Source organism: Notolepis coatsorum, assembly GCF_963971535.1.
Source record: "Notolepis coatsorum genome assembly, chromosome: 20".
Taxonomy (NCBI): Eukaryota; Metazoa; Chordata; class Actinopteri; order Aulopiformes; family Paralepididae; genus Notolepis; species Notolepis coatsorum.
The window spans coordinates 33,190,347-33,217,062 of NC_140184.1; the positions used below are offsets into that span (position 1 = coordinate 33,190,347).

At 41.4% G+C, this 26,716-nt stretch overlaps 1 protein-coding gene across 1 annotated transcript in view; it reads right to left on the bottom strand.

Moving 5' to 3' along the window:
• glceb (glucuronic acid epimerase b) overlaps window positions 1-26,716 on the bottom strand; it is a 156,166-nt gene that overhangs the window by 85,190 nt on the left and 44,260 nt on the right. The window contains exon 2 of the mRNA XM_084337298.1: window positions 617-735. The gene's annotated coding sequence lies outside the window, so the exon portion shown is untranslated. The remainder of the gene's footprint in view (window positions 1-616; window positions 736-26,716) is intronic.

Genomic DNA, 26,716 nt, shown 5'->3' on the forward strand with positions numbered 1-26,716 from the left:
CTGTGGCACAGAAGGAACTGAATGACCTTTCATTTGAAAAAAGAATGAATACATTCGACTGGCACCAAAAGGAGACCAGCGAGGACACTGGAGAGAATGGGCTGACCGCATCATTTGTGACGAGAGTCTCATGTTCGTATAATAAAAGAGAAAAGAAAAAGAAAATGGAAAATATTGCAAGCTGCACTGGCGTGTCTCGTTATGAATATTATATTAGTCACACCATCTCAGAAATGGCTGCAAAATTTTAGATAATGGCTGCACTTTGGAGCCCTGACTGTCGCCATGGGCTCTGCGTGGCAGACACATGAGCAGGTAGTAGGGGTGTGCATCTACGACATCTAATGTAGACTAATTATTATAAATTAAAATAAGCCAATTCTATAAAGGTTTACCCTCAAATAAATATATTTCATAAAAGACCAGGGACTCCCAAGTATTTATTCGAGTTACTTTGGAATCGGCTGGATCATGGTACATTTAAAATCGATCCAGGGTTCGCCTATCAATAGTTGCATCTTTAACTTTAAAACCGGCTTCCGACTCGTATCGTGGGTCTGCTTGTTACAAGAAGCTCCAGGATAAATGACCACATCAGTGTCTTGCAGGTACTCACCCCTAATCCATTCACCAGGAAATAGCCAACTGGCTTGACATCCTGTCGCCGGCCACCACAACGCTCCCTTGCACTAGTCCTTCTGGTAACCCTCTCTCCAATTGCAGATTCTCCAGCAGCTGTAACATAAACAAATGGAATTCTATTATAGTGGCCATGAACCACTGACATTACCTCGGCCATTAGATACCCACAGCATACTATAATATACCATGGAAATATAACCACCACTGATATTGTAATGCATAATGGCCACTATCTGGTTAAGATGCTACGAGCAGCCAGTAAGAGGGCCATTAGCCTACCGAGAAATAGTACAGTACAGATCCCCTTACAGATCCCAGATCAGTGGTTAGACGTAGCTTTCATTCTGCAATATTTACAGTACAAGAAAAATTATTGAAAAATATATATAAAAGAAGATAAACGTGACAAATAAAACACATGTAGGCAAATTGTGTAATGTGCAAGGAAACGGTGCCGCTCAAACGGGTGGAAAACTCAATCAAAAATTTGAGTTTATGATCACACAGGAATGTTGGATGAATTATTTATGAATATAAATTCATGAATTATTACTATTGTTTATTTATTTATTTGTATGACCTTTACAGCTGGGGAACACACTGTGTTCCATTATTGAAACTTTATCAGGAAAAGGCAATAGATCAGGAGACATATTTTGAGAAATTAGCTTGTGTGTGCAACAGAGTTGAAAGGACTGTGTCACTTGTACCTGCAAATGAGAGGTGCACCGTGCTACACAAGTGAAACTGTTGCTCTTCTTGTATCCTCCAGATAGTGGATCAAAGGCTAATAGCCTCCATACATGATCACTGACCAAATGGCTTTTTGCGTTGGCTGAGCATCGCTTTAAATTGCGGTGTACTCAAAACTATTTCAAATTGGTTTGCAGCTGACCTTATGAGAATCCAGCTTTATGTAATGCAGGCAAAAGCAACTTCTAAACAAGAGAGGTGGTGGAGAAATTCCTCATCTCTTTGTTCCCTTTCACACCACATAAAAACTGACCACGATCTTTGCAGGAAACATTTTGTTGTCGTCTTTACTCATAAGACATACGGTCGTCGCAAAGCCTCTTCAGTGAGTGGACAGTGGCAGATCACACCTCATCTATCTACCCTACCATATATTACCTGCAGGAAAATACTTAACCTCATCTACCCTACTATATATTACCTGCAGGAAAATACTTAACCTCATCTACCCTACCATATATTACCCGCAGGAAAATACTTAACCTCATCTACCCTACCATATATTACCTGTAGGAAAATACTTAACCCTACCCCTACTGCGCAGTGAGCAAAGAGCAGAATTATGATCATATGTAGGCCACTTAAGTGTGAAATACAAGTACAATATACAAGTGTGAAAGAAATATGTCTTTCTTATGAAATGGGCAGTTAAAATATATCAGCCTCCAACATTGCCCTTGTCTGAACATCAGCATGTAAGAGACAATACTTTGAAATACACGGAAGGAAATAGGGCTGGGTAACGGCATTGAGTGATTACCCAAATCGGTTTTGAATCACAAGGTCCCGATTCGATTTGATACAGATTCAATTGATTAAATTGGGCTCAATGGGAACCAGCACCTGCCATTGTTGTTAAAAGATTTAATTTGGTGAACTGAGTTTCCCTCATAAGACTACCTATGTTCCATACACAATGATGTTCCGTTGACCTTCTCCCACTGATAAGGCTAAATAAAAATGTATAGCTTGAAACAATGTGGGCCATGAGATGTGTTTTGAGAGTATTTGCACCAACTCCAACCGTTACTAGCAAATATGTGGTGGGAATCCTGTTAGGGGTGCTGGAGTGTGTGTATGATGAGGTTGTGGAATAGGCTGCTGGGGACGGAAGATAACAGATTAACTAAAAGAGTGTTTAGTTACTGCGACATTCAAACAAATGATGCATGGGCAAGGCAGCTGCAGGGTCTGTGTGAGAGATTAGCTTGTGAGGGTGTGAATACTAATATGGTGAAAGTTGACCTTAAAAAGGTATCCAATTGAGTTTTTGACCACTTGTGCACAGTAGCAGAGAAAAGGGGTCCCTGAAAATTGTGTTCTTCCAGCAGACACACAAGGACGCACAAATGCACACTACGGGCACAGGGGTGACATAGAACACAATAAGAGTGCACTGGAGGCGTGGACACAGGGGTGACATCGAACACAAGAAGAGTGCACTGGAGGCGTGGACACAGGGGTGACATAGAACACAAGAAGAGTGCACTGGAGGCGTGGACACAGGGGTGACATAGAACACAAGAAGAGTGCACTGGAGGCGTGGACACAGGGGTGACATCGAACACAAGAAGAGTGCACTGGAGGCGTGGACACAGGGGTGACATCGAACACAAGAAGAGTGCACTGGAGGCGTGGACACAGGGGTGACATTGAACACAAGAAGAGTGCACTGGAGGCGTGGACACAGGGGTGACATAGAACACAAGAAGAGTGCACTGGAGGCGTGGACACAGGGGTGACATAGAACACAAGAAGAGTGCACTGGAGGCGTGGACACAGGGGTGACATAGAACACAAGAAGAGTGCACTGGAGGCGTGGACACAGGGGTGACATCGAACACAAGAAGAGTGCACTGGAGGCGTGGACACAGGGGTGACATAGAACACAAGAAGAGTGCACTGGAGGCGTGGACACAGGGGTGACATAGAACACAAGAAGAGTGCACTGGAGGCGTGGACACATGACCTTGTGCTTCAATTAGATTGCTCTATATGATCTTCCTTGAGATCGACCAAGCAAACTGCTCGTCAATAAAAAGGAGGTCAGATTCATTGAAACTTCGCCAAAAACTAAACTTAAACACGGATGGAATATAAACATTGCAAGAGCAAAGAAAACTGTGAAAATGGACCTTCAATATGTTTAAAGAATAAATGTTCCTTGAATCCATTTTGTTTTGTACTGCCAAAATCATCATGATATAAGATTGAGAAGTAAAAAAAGACTTATGTGGCAAAAAATAATTCATTCATTCATTCATTCATTCATTCATTCATTCATTCATTCATATACATTATGGATACAAATCTGTATTGTCATTATTCCCCAAGCACAAGATACAAGGCATTTGTCTCAGCAAATTTCAGAGACAAATGCAAATAATATTGTAGTCTGCCCGTTGTTTTGACCAGGATTACGTTCCTTCTTGCTTGTGCACACCGAGTCTGACATGGACGAGAATGGCATCTATACGCTCCTAAAGGGACTGTGGTGAGGCACAGAAGGTTGGAGAGAGCAAGACTGCAGCAAAATTGTACATTTAAATTAAATGCGTTTCTCAGTGTATTACCCTGTATGAAATGATTATTAACTTTATCCTTCTCACAGTGTATTACCCTGTATGAAATTATTATTAACTGTGTCCGTCACAGTGTATTACCCTGTATGAAATGATTATTAACTTTGTCCTTCTCACAGTGTATTACCCTGTATGAAATTATTATTAACCGTGTCCTTTACAGTGTATTACCCTGTATGAAATGATTATTAACTTTATCCTTCTCACAGTGTATTACCCTGTATGAAATGATTATTAACTTTGTCCTTCTCACAGTGTATTACCCTGTATGAAATGATTATTAACTTTGTCCTTCTCACAGTGTATTACCCTGTATGAAATTATTATTAACCGTGTCCTTTACAGTGTATTACCCTGTATGAAATGATTATTAACTTTGTCCTTCTCACAGTGTATTACCCAGTATGAAATGATTATTAACTTTGTCCTTCACAGTGTATTACCCTGTATGAAATGATTATTAACTGTGTCCTTCTCACAGTGTATTACCCTGTATGAAATTATTATTAACTGTGTCCGTCACAGTGTATTACCATGTATGAAATGATTATTAACTTTGTCCTTCTCACAGTGTATTACCCTGTATGAAATTATTATTAACTGTCATTCAGTGTATTACCCTGTATGAAATTATTATTAACTGTGTCCTTCTCACAGTGTATTACCCTGTATGAAATGATTTTTAACTTTGTCCTTCTCACAGTGTATTTGTTACCCTGTATGAAATTATTATTAACTGCTCATAGTTTGTTAAATAAGTCAGCTTTTGTTCAATAATGCTTTGAAAGGGGAGATTTTTTAAATATAACATGATGGTGGCCACTCAGTTTGTTGTGCTGTCTGACCGAGGATGTAACACTGTTTGCATGAGTACCGGTAATAAACATTTTGGGTTGATTTATTTTAATTTTAGGGTAAATCATGGTTGCACACTAAGACACTATACATGGTTGGTTGATTCTTTCAGCCTGTATGGAACATTGTAGAGGCCTATAGTCTTCCATACACAGGTGGAATACTAATTGGGCAATGGTTCAAATTACTAATTACTTTTCTGGAATACTAATTGGTTCAAAACACATCATCAATCAAAGTGTATGGAACATAGTTAGTCTGTGTTAGTTGAGCAGCACAAAACAAATTATCTGTTGGGTGGGAGGCGCGCTAGAAATAATGTTCACAGAAAATCTTCACACATCCACTGAAAAAGGCACAGATTAAAAGATCGATCTTGGGATTTTAAGAATCGATATCGGAAACTATTCAACATGGATTATTCTTTAAATGTTTTAACCAGACGCTAGAAGAAAATGATATTCACATGAAGAGTAAAAGGACCGAGATGCCATCCATATAGCTGTACAATATGACCAATAATATTTTAGCACAATTTTCTCTTTTGTTCACAAGCCCCTCTCACACAGAAAATGTAATACAATATAATTAAACACCCTCCTGTTAATTGCTGTACAGTTTGCAAATACAGTGTACAGTACACAGAATAATATAGTCTATTGAATGATGCAGGATCCTGAGGCTCTTACAGCCTAATCATATCCATAAAAAAGGTATTCAATGCCTTAATTTACAAACATCTTTTAAACATCAGTAATCCTCCTTTTGAAGGGCATGTTTTTTCCAGCATGCATTACCCTGCTTAGGGCATAATGCTTGCTCATTTGAAAACTAGGCTATCCATTCATTAAGCCTAGATCTGCCATAGAACCTGCCTAGGCTTGTGGCTAACTGAAAACAGATTTAGATTCCTAAAGTTTGATGTAGGCTACTTCTAATCAATTAGCACAAAATTAACATGAGCATGAGAACGCTCAGAACCCACACAGACTGGAAGTTTAAAAGCTGCCGGCTTGTATAATGACTTTGCTGAGTGAATGACATTTATACGGTCCTATTTATGGGAGAATTGATCACTCAATACGGCAACCAATCTGCTCTTACAGTATGTTGGACATTTTCTAAATGAAATCCTTTAGTAGGGCTAAATGTTTCTTGAAGTAAATTATGATTGATCGCTCCAATATGCCGAGAGGCTTTTCTGCACAGAGTTTTCACAAGGAAACAAAAACGATCGTTGTAATGCTTTTTGACCGGAGCTAAATTATACCCATACTTTAATACTGCATTGACTTACAGGCTTTGATTGATCTGTAAATTATTACGAGGAAACAAATACATATTTGTAATTGCAACCATGATGAATTTACAGGCATTCCAACAGAGGGGTCATTAATGTACTGCCGATTCATCACGGCCGATGTGTAAAGAGTGACAAGGATACTTTACCCTGCAATTAATCTCACCCATATACATTTCCTAACAGCTCCTGTAGAACATTTTAAATTATACTAAATCATGGCACCAAGGAGAGCCTATCGATCCTTTCATAAAATGAGCTTATTGACAAAGCATTTAAATCCGATATTATAAAGTTTATGCCAGGCTGGTCACCCAGCGGAGAGAGTGCCGGAAGAAGAAAGGGAGCGAGTTCAGCCAAGAACGAGACAAGGTGTGGCAGGAAGGCAACAGCCTACGTTAACAGCAGGCAGATAGAGTGGGAAGATTTGTCGCCCCCCAAAATATCCATGAGTGTGGGGGACATTGGTTTGATGGACTGCAAAAAGATCCTTGTGGTGAAACTCCACTCGCATTGTAATATCTGATTGCACTTGATCTACTGCTATTGATCATGTCCTCGGACTAGAGCAACGACTTGCACATCAAGGTGACGACAAGATTTCACTGCCTCGCAAATCACACAAAGTACCTTGATGTGAAGTCAATGAGCATGAGGCTTTTTAAGAATTCAGTATAGGGATACAGGTATTTGTCAGCCAGACCATCTTTTAATACTGAACAAACCAAACAAATTAGCTAGCCTCCTTCAGACACATTACGGTAGGCCATGACCATGAAACTACTAAGCTGAATAAAATATGAACAAAAGCTAGCAAACATAAACTAGAACACAAAAATGTATAACAAATACAAATCGAGTGTTGGCAGGTAAAATAACTAGGCCCACAACACTTTTTATAGTTGTGCTGAAATGTATTTTTGCCCAAATCAGGCTAGACATGTGCGAGCAGGCAATGAGATGCAGTGAACATGCATCAGTAAATTATCTCTTGGAGCAGTTCGTTCTCAGCTTGTCGTGTGTCACCTCTGCTCTCTAGGCAATGTGGCACTCCCTCTCGATGTCTCCTGTCTTTTCACCACAGGAATGAACATGGAATAGCAAACCCTGCCCTTTTTTCTTGACCTCATGACAATGGTCATTGCGCTACCCTACTGTGGGTCTGGGGAGGGTGTAGGCTACCACATGTCTCCTCTGATACATGTGGAGTCGCCATCTGCTTCTCATCACCTCGCCTGACAACTAGGAGTTTCACTGGGAGAGCATAACACGCCAGATCCCCCTCCCCGCTGAACAGGCACCCAGTAGGAGTTGCTGTTGCAATGACCAGGACTCATAACCCACCGGCTTCCCACCCGCAAACACTGCCAAGTATGTTGTTAGGGACGATTGACCAAGCCGGAGGTACCTCTGCCGGGAATTGAACCAAATAAATTGTATGGTGGACATAATAACCCTCTCATGCAACACGTTTTTCAACATTTGAAAGTCACGCAGAATGAGATCTGAAATATTTTAGGGAATAGCCCATCACTGGAAATTACAGTTTTGGTTTGATAACACACTAAACCTGGCTGGTTTGTTTGTGAGCAGATATGGTGAAATGTGCCTATACCAATAATTAATAAAAAGGTATCATCATTGTGATATTAATACATTTCTCGCGTATAGCATAGACCTAACAGGAAACAAGGGCACAGTATAGTAGGGCTGTCCCCGACTAAGGATTTGGATGGTCGACTAGGATTGGCCAAAATCTGCCGTTAGTCGACTATTGGTCAACTTAATAAAAAAAAATAAAAAATCATTTGGGCTGTGGGGGGTGCTTAATGTCTGAAGGAGTCGACTGAAGGCTTCTTGTCCTCTGCAAAAGCATGATGGATACATCTTGATATTTGTCTAGTCTAGTGTGTTCATTAGATGGGTGAAATCCTCTTTCAGTGCCTCTGTGCCTTCATAGGCAGTTAGCCTCTGGTATGCGTGCCATTAGCGTTAGCCACGCTTCTAGGCCTATTTTCTTTTGGTTAGAATGATTAAAAAAAAAAAAAAAAAAAAAAAAAAAATATATATATATATTCGACTAAGATGTTGGCCAGTCGACTACGGCCCCTTTCGACCGATTAGTCGACTAATCGATTAATAGGGGTCAGCCCTACAGTATCGTATGATACACCTTAACCAATCATCTCTGCAGGATTGCAACCTGAGAGCTGAGGAGAGTGAAATAATTGTAGAAGCATTTTAAGCCTCCGAGTCATAGGCAGGCCAACGGCACACCAGCACCTCTTCAAGGTGGCTTAGCATGAGGTTCTTCTAGCTTAGCACAGAGTTGACACTATTATCACAGCCTTGACCGAGTCTCCCTTTCAACCCACCTCTCTTAAGCAAGGGGTTTACACCCTGCATACAAATCATGAACATTCCCCCATCAAAGCGATCTCTTTTGCATACATTTTCAACACTACGCACAGGATATTAGTTTTAGAGAGGCTTGACCGGGAACGATTTTAGGGCATCAATTATACTGTCTTCTACTCATTGTCCAGCATCCTATCAGGACTTGAAGCCAGGCAGGGTGTGGTGAAGAGTGAGACCCATCTGCCGGGGAATCACTGGCTGGTCTAACCCTGACAAATCATGCCACTGATATTAATATGATGCCAGCCATCAATGGCCATCTGACGCCCAAAGAGCGCGCACACACACACACACACACACACACACACACACACACACACACACACACACACACACACACACACACACACACACACACACACACACACACACACACACACACACACACACACACACACACACACACACACACACACACACACACACACACACACACACACACACACACACACACACACACACACACACACACACACACACACACACACACACACACAGCTTAGATAAAAAATTTACTAGATCTCCTAGTGGATAGAGCTGATGATGGGAGGAGAAAAAGTGTCTTTGAGACCAAGGAGAATCAGTGAAGCAGGTTCAATGGCCTTTCTCAGTGACGGCAGTCAGCCATGTTCTTAAAGACTCAAGGGGTACTCAACCATCACAAATTATACCACAAGTCACTGCCGCTAGTGAAGCTCCTGACATTTTCATAATCAACACAAACAGCTGAGAAACGACATCTCCAGCTTTGAGATGAACGCACAACAACACATGATGTTTCATGAGTGAATCTAGTCACAGTATTGCATAGCACTGCTTTGAGTTTAAGCGATGCAAATGCAATCACATGGTTATATAGCCGGCTCTCCTTTCGGTGCCGGCTGCCTGCATGTTGGCAAAAACAAATGCTTTGAAGGAATGCATCTGTATGCTATGTCAACACGGATGTCATATGTAAGTAAACAAATACACAAATGTCATTCATATACACATCAAAGGACTGGCAACCAAGCTGCATTTTAAGTGGGCCAAAGAAAGGAGAGATGGAACCACTGAGCAGCATAGAGGCCTAGAAGACACTCACAAGATAGTATATTCAATCTGGTATAGAGACAAAAAAAAAAAGCGTCTCTCTTTCCAGGCTAATTTCCATTCTGCATAAAATATGGTACAGGTTAAATAATAGATGCACACTTGAAAGGGAAATGAAATCTCTTGCTCATTCTTGATTCATAACGGCCTGTCTAAAGATGCCGCTCATGAAATGAGACGATCCAGATTAAGTCTTAATGCAGCAGCCTAACGCCTACAACGCCTCAACATAGCGAATATGTACACATATTGACTTATTCAGAGAGCAATCATGCATGGCTCAAATAACAAAGACATTACAGAGTCCTCTGCCTCTAGTTAAAATCCCATATTCATAATCCTACATAACATTTTGTATAGATAAAAGAGATCCTAGTCCACCGGTGTCCAATCAATATCCGGAACTTTCGAAACAAGGAGAGGCATCATTTTATAAGCCGGTAGGAATAATTGAGGTGGGAACAATGCATCCCCACAACTACTTGGGCCCCGGTCTTCAACTCTCAAAACACCAGGGTAATCTTCACAGTGGATTCAGTGAATAAAGAGGGCCTCGGTGGGCCTGAGAGACGTGTCGTGGCTGTCACAAGCACTCAGGAATATAGTCCGTAAATTTTGCGGTTTTTCACAGAGGCTTTGCATATATTTCAAGGCTCTCTCCCTGCCTCTCATTTTCTGCCTGTGAAAGAATGTGGCTCTGTCTTAACGTCTCTGCCAGGGATTACACCCAGATTGGGTGCAGCTGTTCACCCGTTGGTTTTCCGTTCTTCGCTTGCAGAATCCATTTTTTCCCTTAACATTTTCTTGACAAACTGCATACTTTCACACTGTGCCTGTGGCATGATCACATGTCAGTTAGCCTTCAAATAAATGCATAGACGTTTGCTAAATCCTAATCCCCGACTCTCCAGCTGTGAAGAGTTTGTGGATGCTGGTATAAGAACAGAGACCCCTTGCTCCTCCCTTTGCATTCAGTTGAATCTTGCTACTGTCTGGGCCAAGACAGAGAGATTAGCGAGAAGTGGCGGTCCAAAGCAATAAAAACAACTGGACTCTGGGGAGGTTGCATGAGCTAGCAAGCAGTGAGTGAACACAAAGTGGCAGGGGAGCTTGAAAACGGAGGCTTCTCAGAGAGCAACCCTGCCGATATCACCCCCCACCCCCCAACTCCAAAAAAACAAATAGGATGGGAGGGAAAGATGAGAAGGAGAGGCAGCTAAACCAGTAGAGTAAATAGGAGTGTTGACATAGTTTTCAGAAGGAGAGTAAATAGCTTCAGTGCCTGTCAAGACTTTTAGTGGGGCTCTGGAGTAAACTGTGCTTTTATCCATGTGGACGAAAGCTGGAGGCCTGAGAAGACGGCGACAGCAGATCACAACAAGAAATTGTAGGAACTTATTATGCAGAAACATACATACACTTCTATCAACAAGGCAGTAAAATGCCAGCTTACCTGTGAAATGAGTTCTCTTAGTAATTTTAGAAAATCGAAAGCTCAAGACTGCCGCAGTTCTGTGTCCATACGAGGCATCAATGGCCACATTTTCCTCACGTCTTGCAGACTAGAATGGGGAGAAACGTGTTGCTCGTCTCAACTCTTTAACAGAGAGAGGAAGACAATCCTGTACACAGGATGAAAAGGCAATGCACTGGGGAGCTTGTACGTACTACAGACCATGGTACGTCTGGGGGCAGGAAAGGGTACAGAACCCTCTCTCTAGAAGCGTTGCAACTTTGATGTCTGGTCTGAGAGGGAAGAAGGGTACTGCACCGGCTGCCTCCCACATGAAGACAAGGCTCACATCCTCAGAACCTTGTTAGTTCTCTGAAAAGGCCACAGACTAGTTTGGAATATTAAGCAGCCGACACCATTGGAAATCAAAAAGGATTTCCAAAGAAAAAGTGAAGCTTCAAAAAGCCTTTTGACGGTATATATATTCGCTCAAACTCGGGCGGATACAACTGAGCAAAAGAATAAAGATGGGGTGGTGGGCGGATTATGAGAGAGGAGGGTGGGAGGAGGGATTATTCTTCTATCTGAACCCAGCATATGCATAAGACATTATTCCTCAATCAAAGGCTTGCCTTTAAAATATCACAACTTATTCAGGAGGAGGGTACCGTCACCGTGGAAAAAAGAGCAAGACAGAGAATGAGAGGAGAAAGTGGGGCAAAAGGAGGAGCTTCAGGACATTTATCATTCTCATTCCACCGATGAGACCCGCTCTCCGACATCGATCTCTACTATGCATAGAATGGAAAGATTCACTGTCATCTTGCCGACAGCAGCAATCTCCCAATAGTCTCCTTGGAGTGTGAGCTTAGCGTGATTAGGGCCACTATGAGTGATCGACTTGTATGCTTTATGAATGACAAATAGACTAATACAGATTGAGCCCGTTGAAAATTGTATGTGGTTGAAGCATTGTAGAAACAGACAGAAATGCTGATTCTAAAATGTATTAAGATTTCAGCCATGCAGAGGACTGTTTCAGAGTTCTATTGGGTTATATTTTGTCCAGTTCCACATCATACAACAACATATTTCCATGATATGCATTGATTGACTGATTGATTGATTGAAAACTTTATTAACAGATTGCAGAATGGGTACAGTACAGTACAGCTCAATACATACAATTGTTAAGGGGATGCAGACCAGAGAAAGACTTTCGTCTTGTTTACATCAGGGTCCCCCATTTTCAATTCATCATAACATATATGACATACATGACATACAGATAGGTATTTATGACATACCAGATTTACAAATACAGTACCGTTTGTGATACGAAAAGAGTCCAGAAAAGAGAGTATATACATTTGACGTAGAAACTGTACATGAAGCTTGTTGGAATGGCATATAGTGGATGAAAAGCAACAGTGTTTGAAATGTGAAAGCAATACAATATTAGGGCTGACCCGAATAAGATTGGTTGGCCTTTGAAGTGTCAGTAATAATAATTGTAATAATTATTCAATGCAGCAGGTAGATTAGATTCTGAAAGTTGTCATAACTAAATGTCTGTCTGAGAAGTGATTTTCTAAATTAATGTTCAATTATCATTTCTATAAAACAAGATTTCATGCTGATGTAGGGTAAAAAACAAAAAAAAATTGATTTTAGCATTGATCACCGTGGCATTGATTGAAGCTTCGATTCAGGTCAGCCAATAACCTTCCGTTTCCATGGTATGTTGGTAAGATAGTACTTTGAAGAGTGAAGATGAGAGTGAGGGAGGGAGGAGAGGGGGAGATAGTTGGAGAGAAAGAGGCATTTATCATCCATCTGTGATGTGTTATTTTATATTCAAATATATTTTTATAATTTAATTATCTAAATGAATGATGAAGTGCTATAAGTAAGATTTCTCACAATTATTTCTGAAATATTTAAGAATATCAACTGAAAATGAAACTACTATGCATGTCCAATGAGTCCATCGTTTTGGATGAGTCCATCGTTTTGGATGATCCAACGCGTGATTTTCCACACCTGAGCAGATATCGTTCCTTCCATATCGCCCAGCCCAACGGACAGATGCGGCTGCCTTATGAAGGAGAGAATGAGAGACAGAGCGGAGGGCCTTGCTGTGATTTGTGCGTGGGAGAGAGGAGGCTTCTTCGCTCGACAGGCTCTGGGGACTAGAAGGTCAGAGGAGCCTAATGAAATGATTAGATCACTGGCAGTCTATGCAGGCGGAAACACTAAAGTGAGCAGTTCTCCTTTAAACAGAAGGCACACGGTAGCAACACAAACATGTTGATTCAATAACAGTAACCCCATTACACTGGCAAAATGAGTTATCACACTCTGGATTAATAACATTTAGTGCAATAATCCGTCCCTCTAGGATTTCTCCCCCCAAGCAATAAAATAAAAATGGACTGGGCTGGTGCCCTTGAGGGATGTTTTAAACCCACGTTGGTTACAAGATGCAAGAAAAACATTTGCAAAATTAAAGATTCTAGGTGTAAAGAAGATGTTAATTGTTGTATTATCATGTGTAAAGCATCTCCGCTCAATATTTATGCTCTGGAATTTGGAAGAATGTTTTGGAGGCAAGCCAGCAACAAGGTTGAACATGTCTGCTGGTGCTGGAAGGAGGTTTCAACAGAGGCCTCAAGCACAACGTGGAACAGGAACTAAATACTTCTATGGCCTCTCCAACTCCCTCATCTCTTTGTTGGGGGAGACATTGGCACAAGGTGGAAACAGGGTGGAAAGGAATCCCAACATCAGCATGACATAAGCGCAAAATGGCCACTGCGTCGATATGGTCCATTGACATGAGAAACCAAAGCTAGCCTTGACGGAATAATTTTATAGGCAACCATATATACCTCTAATTAAACACTCAACAAGAATAATATCTGCTCCAAACCAGCACGGAGGCAGGTAATGATGTGAAACCAACAAATGGTCCCAATGTTCCCTTAAGTACCCTATTGCTTGAAAAATTGCAAATCACCGCGTGGGCTCCACTTAAGTGACAAATGCCCTTTCTCCCTTTCTCTCTCTCTCTACAGCAACGAGCAGCAGCCGGCAGGGCACCTAGCAACAGTGGCATCAGGTCACTTGCTCCAGATAGAGAAAGAGTGGCTAAGATATGCAAGTAATCTGCAACACGGCAATGGCCCTTCAAATTTGTCATTGCGGACAGGGCTTTGTTTGAAATGGACTGGTTGGTAAAGCCTGCTGTTCACAGCGGAGAGGAGAAATAAGACGCCGGGAGATGAAAGGAGAGGAAAGAAGACTGGTAAGATAGAGGAGTGACCTTGGTAGTGAGGTGCGGCAAAAGCCTATTTACTCAGCTGCTCCTCCTCACACAAGGTCTACAGAGACTGCACTTTCACTCCCTTTTTCTCTAGTCAGCATTCCCAAGGTTTATTGCAGATGCACAGACTTATGCAACATTCATAAAGACAGAATGAAGACATAAACAAACAAACGGATGGGGTACTCACTCACATACAATCGTAAATCACCATGACCCTTCTCAATCACCACAGGCAAGCCCCACTCTGGGCAGGATGTGCATATAAGATGGCAGGGTGGGGAGTCAAATCGCATGTATATGACAAATAGCAAGTATGGGACAAACGATCAACCATGCCTTGACTGGAAGAAATTGCAAATGTCTGAATTCAGTATAACAAAGCAGGATAGCCGGACCAGCACCGTGTCATTTACCTGCCAGGTGTATTTAATCATCACCTTGAATTCATTTCCAGTGCTAGCCATACCACTGAAGAAGGACATTAGTCCGAAACATGTCTGCTTTGATTCAGGCTGCCAATTAAAAAAACATTGAACCTGTGAGTGCTGGTCCGGCTATCCTGCTTTGTTATACTGAACTTTATGGGATTACAGCACCCAGTGTGAGTACTTGTGAGCGCGGTCTAACTTGACTATATAAATGTCTGAATTCCCCATGACATCTCCTCTAAAGCTTGATGAACTCCAGCAGTGTGCTTGTACGGTTGAGGATTACATGCAATTAATAATCACAAGTTCTACAATCTACCCCCATCTTGTAAATATTCATGGGGGAGAAGATCAGAAATGAAAATGCCAGGAGTCAATAAATACTGCCGAACTCCTTTTCCTTCCTCTGTGAAAACCCACATCTGCTCTGTGAAGCCTATCCTGCTGAAACACTTTCAGCACACTGGCTCTTCAAAGGGTCTCTTTGGAGGCTGACCGAGGTCTGACCCTTTCTACCTGGACTTCTGACTGCATCCATGACTGTGTCCATGCAAGATGGGGGGAGGCAATGGCGGTGTGGTGGTCCGGTCTCCGAGACTTCCATCTCTCGTGGTTCTGTGAAAGGTGTTGCACCAGGCTTCATTTTGTTTGGTTGAAGGGGCCCAAGAGGAAAGCAGCGAGCGATGGGGCTTTGAGCAAAGCTTGCCAAGAGGCTCTTGCAGACTTCTCTCCCACTAAAAAACGGTATGAGCTGCGGGGATATGGAGCTCTGACATTTTTAAACATATAGTGCAACTTGCGATATGCCGTTAATACATTTATTCGAATGATCATTATCAGGCTTAATTGTGTAATAAGTTGCGGTTAATTTCTTTTGTTGACAACCTTGGTGCAATGTCAAAATAATTTGACCACTCAAGAATTGAGGTAAGAAGAAAGTCAAAAATCCCTCAGAAAGACCACATTAAGAAACACAAGACCTTGAAGAACATGCGAGAAAGGTTCATACTGTGATTTGTATGGACATATTATGTAATCTTTGATATGGAGATTCCTGCAAATATTTCCGATTATAGGCAATTGGCTGGTGAGTAGTCCTATCTGAAAATTGCTCAGGAAATCTCACTTATTGTCAATGTATCTAAGCAAGCCATATATCCACTGAATGGCCTAGGTCTAAGTTCCAGAGGCTGTGATTATCCTAGAGGTCACAATAGGTAATTTTATACAGTGAAGTTTCAAAAGATGTTGTCACCACATTGCAGGGCATACTAGTATGGGGACTAGGGATGGGTACCTTTCACATTTGAACCGATACCGGTACCGGAGTCAGAGGAGACGCTCCAAGCTGCGCTTGAATGCACAGACTGGAGTGTATTCCGTGACACAGATAACATTAATGACTACACGGAGACAGTGCTGGACTTTGTTCGTACTTTGGTGGAAGAAACAATCCCCACTACCATAATTAAAGTTTACCCAAATCAAAAACCCTGGGTAGACAAATCCGTCCGTGAAGCTCTGAAAGCACGCACCACAGCATACAACGACGGCCTGGTGGCAGGCAACATGAATGACCACAAGGTGGCGCGATACAACGTAAGGAGGACAGTAATAGAGGCAAAACGGCGCTACAGGGATAAAATTGAACTCCAGTTTGAACAGGCTGACTCCAGAGCTATGTCGCAGGGCCTCAAAACGATGACAGACTACAAAGGCGCCTCCCTCAAACTGAACAATGACATCTCCATAGCAAATGATCTCAATACCTTCTAAGCGAGGTTTGAGGCTGGTAATAACAACACCAGCCTACAAGCCACGGCAATAGGGGGGGGGGTCTGCTGATGGAGACTCAGTGTTCAGGGTAACAGAGCATGAGGTGAGGCGCACCTTTAAAAAAGTGAATATCAGGAAGGCAGCAGGACCGGACGGCATCCCCGGCCGCGTCCTAAAAGTCTGTGCCGACCAACTGGCCCCGGTATTCACTGACATATTTAACCTGTCCTTAGAACAGGCTGTCATCCCCACCTGCCTGAAGAAGTCCACTATCATCCCTGTACCTAAAAAATCCAAGCCTGCTTGCCTCAACGACTACCGCCCTGTAGCTCTCACCTCCATAGCAATGAAGTGCTTTGAGAAGCTAGTAAAGGGCTACATCTGCTCCTCCCTCCCCATCAACCTGGACCCCCTGCAATTTGCATACCGCCCCAACAGGTCCACGGAGGACGCCATAGCCCATGTGCTGCACACAGCAGCATCACACCTGGACAAGAGGAAGGGGAACTATGTGAGAATGCTATTCATCGACTACAGCTCGGCATTCAATACCATAGTCCCCTACAAACTCATAGCCAAGCTCAGGGACCTGGGCTTGAACTATGACCTCTGCCAGTGGGTCTTGGACTTCCTGACGGGCAGACCCCAGGTGGTGAGAGCAGGCAACTGCACCTCCTCATCCATCACCCCCATAGGGGCCCCCCAGGGCTGTGTTCTGAGTTTCCTCTTCTACTCCCTGTACACACACGACTGTGTGGCTCAGCGGAGTAACAACACAATCATCAAATTTGCTGACGACACAGTAGTGGTGGGCCTGATCTCTGCAAACGACGAGAGGGCCTACCTGGAAGAGGTCAAGGTCCTGGCGGGATGGTGCCAGGAGAACAGCCTCTCCCTGAACGTCAGCAAAACAAACGGAGATGATTGTGGACTTCAGGAGGTCGGGGGTCAAGGACTACAGCCCCCTCAGCATCGACGGGGCACCGGTTGAGAGAGTGAACAGTTTTAAGTACCTCGGAGCCCACATATCCGAGGACTTGACATGGACCACACACATTGACAGTGTTGTGAAGAAGGCACGACAACGCCTCTACTTCCTCAGGCGCCTAAGGAAGTTCCAAGTCAGTCAGAAGATCCTTAAGAACTTCTACTCATGTACAATAGAGAGCATCCTGACTGGCAACATCACCTCCTGGTTTGGGAATAGCACTGCTTAAGACCGAAGCAGACTACAAAGAGTGACACGTTCAGCCGAACGCACAATTGGAGGGGAGATCCCCACCCTCCAGAACATTTACAACAAGCGGTGCAGGGGTAAGGCTAAGAGAATCATCAAGGACTCCAGCCACCCGAACAACTGCCTCTTTGAACTGCTGCGGTCAGGCAAGCGATACCGGAGTCTCAAGGCGAGCACAGAAAGACTCAGAAGAAGCTTCTATCCCCAGGCCATCAGGCTGCTCAACAAACAATAAACACTATACAACAACCATCAAATGCACACAGCACACACATACTCACTTTAAACAAACAACACACTGCAGCACCCACTCTCCACACTTTAGATCACCTAAACACACTTTATATTTATTGATAAAGGATTTGCACTTTGTACATATGTCTATACTGAACACTGTGACCTAATTTTTTACTTCTAATTTACATGCTATACTATTTTATTTCACTTATCTTGTCTAGCACAGTCTCTGGAGCGTAACAGTAAGAAGCATTTTGTATAAAAGTATTCTGTACTTCTGTATGACAACTATTAAAGAAACTTGAAACAATAGAACTAGGGATGGACCGATCCGACTTTTTCAGTCCCGATACTGATACCGATACCTGGCTTTGGGTATCGGCCGATACAGAGTACCGATCCGATTATTCGGATTGTTCAATTAATAAACTGTATGCCTGGGATCATTCTTTTGTGCAAGGCAACATCAGGCTTGACTTAAAACATTACTTCCCTAACATAGTAAAACAAATGTACCACATAGATATAAATGTACTGAATTGTTATTTCTTATTTTATTTATTATTATTTTTATAATAATTATAAAACTATAATATATATTTTTTTTCCCCCGATCCAGCAATTTTTGTCATTTCGGGCCGATATCCGATATCAATATCAGAGCATCCCTAAATAGAACACTTTCAATTTTTATTTAATTTATTACTAATGCCCAATATTTGCTAGGAGCAATATGTATATATGTAAAGTTTAATAATGATATGATATTATATAGATTATTTGGACAATGATACAATATTTGTTGATATATCACAATCACAAAGTCTGCAACAATACAATTTTGATTTGATTCATTGCAGGGGCCTGTGATCAATATGAGACAATATCATATGCCCATTTAACACAATCAGTTACATTTATATCAACTGAAGAAATCTACTTAGATCATTTATATCAACTAACCAGTCTGTGTCAATATGATGACAGGTCACAGTTACATAGGCTTCTGTTTGGACTCGTTCCGAGTTAATTAACTCACGTTTAATCGAATCTTTAACTTGATTGTACAGGCGCGGTATGCAGGTTTCACTGAAGTGCCGTCTCGATGGGATTGCGTATTTCTGCTACAGAGTAGCAGTAGCTCACGAAAACACTGTTGTTCTCGACAACACTGTAAAGCCTAACGTCTTTGCAAATGAAATATGAAATGCCAGCTATGATAGTTGTCGCTCCTTTATAATAGTTCAGTTTTTGCAACAAAATAAAACGGTCAAAGGAGCTGGTCAGCAGGCATCTGACATATTAATGCTAGCCGGGGGATCAATGCCGGGTTTTTTTTTAGGTGCCCAAGGCAGTCAGGTACTTTGAGTATTTGTAATGGCATTGTTTGCATTTATATGTTTTGTTTGTTGATTGACCAAAATATTTCCACACTGCTGGTTTATTGCTTGCCATCATCATCATTGATGGTTGCTTGCCATCATCTACTTCTGTTTGAATGTTTAGGAAGCAGGTGCGCTTGTACAGAAATGGTGACGCAGACGTGACATGGGAATTTCAAAATAAAGGCGCATCTTAACTCTTTCTGCGCCAAAAACGTAATATCTCGAGTTTCGCCGCCAACGCTTGCGCGCCAAAAACGTAATGTCTCGTTTTTAGATCCTTTGATCTTTTTCCTTTGATCCCCGTTCTAAACACTCGGACGGGGCTCCCTGGGTCTCCCTGGCACATCTGCCTACGTTGGAATTGCAATGACAATCGAATCTCGCCAGGTGGCAGTATCGCATACATTTTGAACTGGGATAGTTTAGTGTGGGGAGTGTAGGGCTGTCTTAAATACGTCGAAGCTTTGTTCGTTGGGCATGGGATTCGAATATGAAAATAAAATTTGAATATATTAAAAAAAAAAAATGTTGCAAAATCAACTCTGCCTCTCTTTGTTAACTACAACAAGCAATGCTGTTTGTTATTTAAGATGAGGTCGGACTCGGCACTGACAGATTTGTGTTCATTGTGCTGCTTTTAAAAAGCCTCAAATGACGGCTTACAATATTCCATGAAAGCAAAGTATTTTGTTTGTGTAAGATTTAAAAAAGGTTTAAACTTTACAGCACTGACAAAGTTGTCCCACAACATATTTTTTTTTTAATAATTAAAAATAAAAATGTATATTTTTTTTATCTCGAAGCTTCGAATTAAAATCTCGGCCCCGAAGCTTCGAACTCCAAAAAAATATTCGAAGGTCAGCCCTAGGGGAGTGTCTGTCCTGATTCCTGTCTGTCCTGATTCCCTCTGAGGGGGAGGAGTTCTTGCAGAGCAATCGCTTGGAGATTTTATCGCCTCAAACCTATCGTTTCCCGTATACACATATACACGAGTAATCGCGATGGGATCACTGGGATTATTCTTTTTGGATTACCTTCTGGCTAAGGTAAGGTCTATTCTATGTCGTATTTTACCAAACCTAAAACATGTTTTTGGTAATGATCACAGTTTTCGAGTTAAAACGACCCCCCCCCCCCCCCCTTGATGATTTTGTGAAGACACATATGTATATACCTTTGATTTGGAAGTATTTGGGGTTTCAGGCGAGCAACCCGAATGATTTGGGCATAATGCACGAGTCATATCTCGCTATCTATGAAAGAATACTGGATTATTCTAGAAAGGGGCGATGTTTAGCATGGAATAGCGCACAAACTACGGTACATAGAAATGAACAGGTTAGTCAGTCTTGGACTATAAACAATGCCTGTCAAATGAGCCATACTATTGTCTCCATAGCTATAATACAGAACACACAATGGGTCCGCAAATATCGCTAAAATGGTCAATAACGCTGGCGCCATTGATTAAAGATGGGAAAAGAGCGTGGCGGTCAATGAATTAAAATTATGATATGGATCGATGTTTTCACATTTGATCGTTACACCCTTATAAGCTAGGATGACATAATAATAATAATAATAAAGCATTTTATTTATAAGGCGCCTTTCTTTTTTCTAAAACTTTTGACCAGTCAGCTGGTTCTTTTAGCGTTTATCGCTTTTTCATCGCATTCATACTTGGTCAAGTTCGACCGACAGAAGCAGGCTGAAAGGGTTCAGATGGGGGGGAAGACACTCTGGGAAAGGCACGGCTGCCGTCCGGGATTCGAACGCGCTCAGCCCCAGATCCGTGACGAGCACGGTTGTCCACGGCGCTGAAATAGCACTCGCGGTACGTGGTGAGCTACTGGAGCTCCCCTTATAAGGCGCCTTTCAAGACACTAAAGGTCGCCGTACAACAATTTAAAAACAGTTCATTTACAATCACAATCCATTTAAAAAATAAAATCAGACATACGCCTGCCTAAACAGGTGAGTTTTGAGGTGGGTTTTAAATGGGATGATGGAGTCAATGTTCCTGATGTCGGGGGGGAGGGAGTTCCAGAGGCGGGGGACAGAGCAGCTGAAGGCTCTTGACTCCATTGTGGACAGACGGGCTGGGGGGACGGTCAGGTTGATGGAGGAGGCAGACCTGAGGGACCGGGTGAGAATGTTGATGTGGAGGAGGTCGGACAGGTATGGAGGGGCGAGGTTGTGGATGGCCTTGAATGTATGGAGGAGGATCTTGTAATCTATGCAGTGTTTAATGGGAAGCCAGTGTAGTTGGCGTAGGACGGGGGTGATGCGACTGATGACATGGGTTCTGGTTATTATACGGGCAGCAGCGTTCTGGACCAGTTGGAGCTTCCTCTTTCTCCGGTGAGAGCTAACATGGTTAGTACCTACTGATTGCTCAAGTTGCTTATTATACCACTAACTTAAGAAATGAGCCTGTTTAGTGCCTGTAAAAGATTGTGATGTCGGATGGCTTGCCAGCACCCAAATAGACTTCAAAGGATTAAGGGAGGTCTAGCCTGCAAGGGTATGAAAGGTAAATGTAGCAGTAGAGTATACGGATAATTAGTACACTGGTTCCGTGAGACCTGTGTTCAAAGACATCTTTATTGCTATTCTTTGATTACGGTGTAATTGAAAGAACATCCAAGCCAACTCTGCTGTGTGGCCAAATGTGCACCCATCCAAATACTTTCAATTAAGCATCCAAATTATCAGCTGGCCAAGGTGTTTTCACCTCAAACAGGGACGAGGGCCATCATCATACTCAACTGTTTGCTTACTTGGGGCTTGAATACATGAACCTATAAACAGCCAGCGTGACTAGGGAAGATGGAAGATAACTCTCCCGCCTGTAGGGCTGTCTTAAATACTTCGAAGCTTCGTTCGATGGCACGAGCTTCAAAGTAAATCAAAGTTAAATTTATTTTTTTAATAAAAAGGCGCCTTCCCGCCTCCATTCCAATGAAACTAAAGTAAGCGGCGCCTCGACTCCACCTCTCTACAACAAGCACGTGGAGATTATCTGTGTTGAAAACAACAAGGACATGTGCAGCAGACATGTCGACGAAGAAGTCATCAGACGTGTGGTTACACTTTAAAATATGCAAAGACAATGCCCAAAAAGCCGAGTGCCAGATATGCCAGGAGAAAATGGCATATCACAACTCTACAACAACTTTGTCAAATCACCTAAAAAACGTAAGTATCGTTGTACACAACGGCGACGCCACACAAAACATTAATAAGGCTATGCCTATGCTGCTATGACTAATGTGTTACCAAGTTGGCTAATTTAATTGTAATCATCTGCTTTTGTAGGTGCATTGTCTGATATAATTATAAATTATAAATTAAATATAATATAATCGTTTGCTTGATAGACGAAGGTTGCAACATAATTACGTAATGTCATGTCGTTGGCTGTGAAAGCAGCCCCACTGCACCCAGGCAGCGCAGCCGAGTGAAACCTTGTTGGCTGCGTCAGTCACGAAAGGGGCTACTTAATTAATTAATCCAATCCACTTTATTTACTTTGGTGCTGTACAAGTCCCACAACATAAGATAAAAATTTTTTAAAATTATTATAATACATATTTCTTTTCTCGAAGCTTCAAATTAAAATCGAAGCTCGGCCCCGAAGCTTCGATTGCCAAAAAAAGCTTCGAAGGTCAGCCCTACCCGCCTGCTTTTATCTTGGTATTGTCAAGTGTTTCAAAAACATCTTCTTGGGGGGGGAAAAGCTCCTCCTGCAAAAGCACTTCCCTTTCATTCCTTCACGTACATTTACACCCGCCACCACTCATCCAACCAATCATTCACAAACTCACTTAGCCATTAACTGATTCATACATAAGCTCACTCATTCACTCCATTCAGTTAGCCATACTGTACAAGTACATACATGATTCATTGACGAGGAAAATAACTAGCTACTATGTGGGATCCAGGCCGAAGATACCGTGTTTTTCTTAGTTTGTTTACTTGTTGTTTTTTTTCTGTTCATTCATTGGTATTTTATTGTTCCTGTTTTTTGTGCTGTGCACTTTCTGTTGTTACAAATGTTTGGTTAGGAGCAGGCTTCATCATAGTGTTTTCTCCATTATTTTTACCTGCCACTTAAAATTCTAAATCCCCTGCCTTATCAGAGAGAAATGTATATTAGAAGGCTTTGTTCACGGGACCACAGCTGCATGGACCACAAGCTAGGAGCGATCTATTAATAGTCCATTCATTTTCCTGTAGCTACAGGAGAAAACATGTCACCTGTGAGAGGTCTATTACATTAGGCCTGTATTTCTCAACAATGTTGAACACAAAGGCCATTTAATGGCACAGGTTTGTACTTGTCAGTTAGTTGGGCTCAAACAACCCCAAAACCATCTCAACAATGTCCAATTTGGCGATCGTTCTGAACACCATCGTCCATCAGCACAGCCCTATTAGGGACAGACTAACAGAGAGAAAAGAAACATTCATTTAATTGGTCATTTTAAATGGACATCACAGAATCCATCAGTTAACTGTTAACCGGGGGCATATGATATGGTTGGCCCTCTGTAGCAGAGAGGTAATAAACATTGGAATTTATTTATTTTCAAAGCTCTTGTTGGTAAGCAACCCCCTTAGATTACAACAATGTTGGATTGGAATTATGGATTATATCAAACTTGCATAAACTGATTTTCTCATGCTTAAGGTTCCCCGAGCTTGTTCTAATCTGGGAAAAGCTGCCTTCTCCTTTAGTGCTCCATACTCATGGAACGCCCTTCAATGCACTTTAAGGTTTCATATTTGTCCAACCTTTGGACAATTTAAAGCTTTGATTAATAACCATTGCATGTCATTTTGTAATTGTTTTAGTCTTTTCTTGTTTCCCGTCTATCTTATTTCATAAAAATATTTATTGTGCTGGGATTACTTGTTTTTATTTTTGTTTTATTCTTATCTCTTTTAATTGCATACTCAACATCACTGTAAATGAGGGGAACCTCAGTCTCCCTTGAGTTTAAATAAAGGTTGAATGAATTAATTCTATGGGGGCAGCAACATGGGAATAAGTAATACAGCCATTATAGGGCACTCTCAATCGCACTCTCTTCCATTAAAGTTTCATGCCTAAATCCTAGAATAATAAAAGGAGCATGGCTCATCATAGCCAGCATTCTCATGGAAGTTAGTTAGCACTGGGAGTAGGGCTGCACGATTTTGGGAAATAATCTAATTGTGATTTTTCGGACAGATATTGCGATTGCGATTAAATTTGCGATTATAATTATAATTTTTTTTAAGCAGCCCCACAGAGGTTTATTGTAAAATGCGGCTTGCATCTGGCCTACGCGGTGGGTCTGTCCGGGACACCGAGCCTGAAAATGTTTCTTTTTACCTGGGAATCGATACTGGTACCCAACGGTACCTTTTTTCTGTACTTTACTCTCCCTCTCTGAAGTCTAAACTTCACAACACACAATCTAAAACCCCTTACCTCGCTCTCCCAAACCGTTCCTACAACAATAACAACAACCTGCAAAGAAGATCTTGTATCTCAATGGGATTTCCTGGTTAAAAAAAAAATAATAAATTGCGAATTTTTTTTGTTTGCGATTTGCTAATTGCGTCATTTAAAATCACGATTTCGATTTAAAATCGATTAATCGTTCAGCCCTAACTGGGAGACAATGATGCATCTTACAATGCTTTGTCAACCAGTGCTGGGGGAGACATTTTCAAATGTTTCTATGACGGCATTGATCCATCCTCTATTTTGCAGTTCTAATCAATTATACCTCAAAATGTGATACAAATACTGATACTAGCAACAATACTTCTTTCATATTTGTTAATATAATAAGAACCATAAATACCCAATTGTGTTTTTAGGCTGGCTAGGTTTCCATTTATGTCTACAGCAGCACATTCTTATATATATATATATTAGGGGTGTAACGATGCATAGATTAATCGAAATGCATCGATTATAATGTACTCGATTCGATGCATCGATTTGAATATGTTAGAATCGATTATAATCGAAATTAATCAGGAAAAAAGAATATATATATATATATATATATATTATTTTTATTATTTAAAAAATGTTTGTGTGTGTATTGTTTTTATTGACCTATAGTCCATTCATGCTGAGTGAATCAGTTCCCCCAGCCACATTTGTGTATTCAACATTGTTGGGGGAATTAACTGATAGAAAATGAATCGTGGTCAAATGAAAAGATTTCATGATGCATTGAATCGTGAAGAATCGTAATCGAATCGTGAGGTCGAATCGTTACACCCCTAATATATATACCGGTATATACATATACACACAATTTGATAGAAGTCGGTGGTTACTTAGAAACTCACAGGATCGACTAGATATGCTTGTGAAAACAAAACAGCTGTTATCCATCCTTGGTTTGCTCTTCAGCGTAGGGCTGGGCGATATAACGATAACGATAAATATCGCGATATATTTTAATAATCGATATCGAATATCGAAATAAAAAAAAAACGAAAAATCGTTTTTTTTTTTTTTAACTTTTTTTTTTCTGCAACAGGGCAGTTTTAAAACCAGAGACAGTGGACAGACTTGTCTTTCTTGCCTGCAACTTAAAGTAATGGCTTTGCTTGTCCAAATGACAATACTGACCAAATTCAGACTTCTTTTTCTCTTGTCCATTTATTTTGTTTGCTTTCTAATTTAAAATACATTTTGAAACCGTCTGTACACAGTAGGCTATGTGTGCTAGCAGAACTAGACTCCAGTCACGAGTCATGTGCAGTGGTTTGTCCACCAAAAAAGCGCCAAAAGATCGAAAATAAACTAGCAGAGCCAGAACTGTTCAACTCCTCTGGAGCCACAGCCAGCAGAGAAGCCGGTTTACTTTAGCTTTTAAACCAGCTGCAGCCTGAGAACTGGAGTGTGAGGGGATGTAACACTAAAGATGGCGGCAATGACAAAGAATTGCTGCAAAATAAACATACATCTGTTGTTAAAAAAAAAAAAAAAATGTTTTTTTTTAATTTTTTTTATACTTATAACAATTCGATAATTATCGATATCGAGAAATAAAATTTAATTATCATATCGTTATCGCGATATGATTTTTTTCCATATCGCCCAGCCCTACTTCAGCGCATGATAGTGAAGTCCGATTAGGCGTCAGCACTTACATGCAGTGTTGGGCAAGTTACTTTAAAAAAGTAACTAGTTACAGTTACGAGTTACTTCTT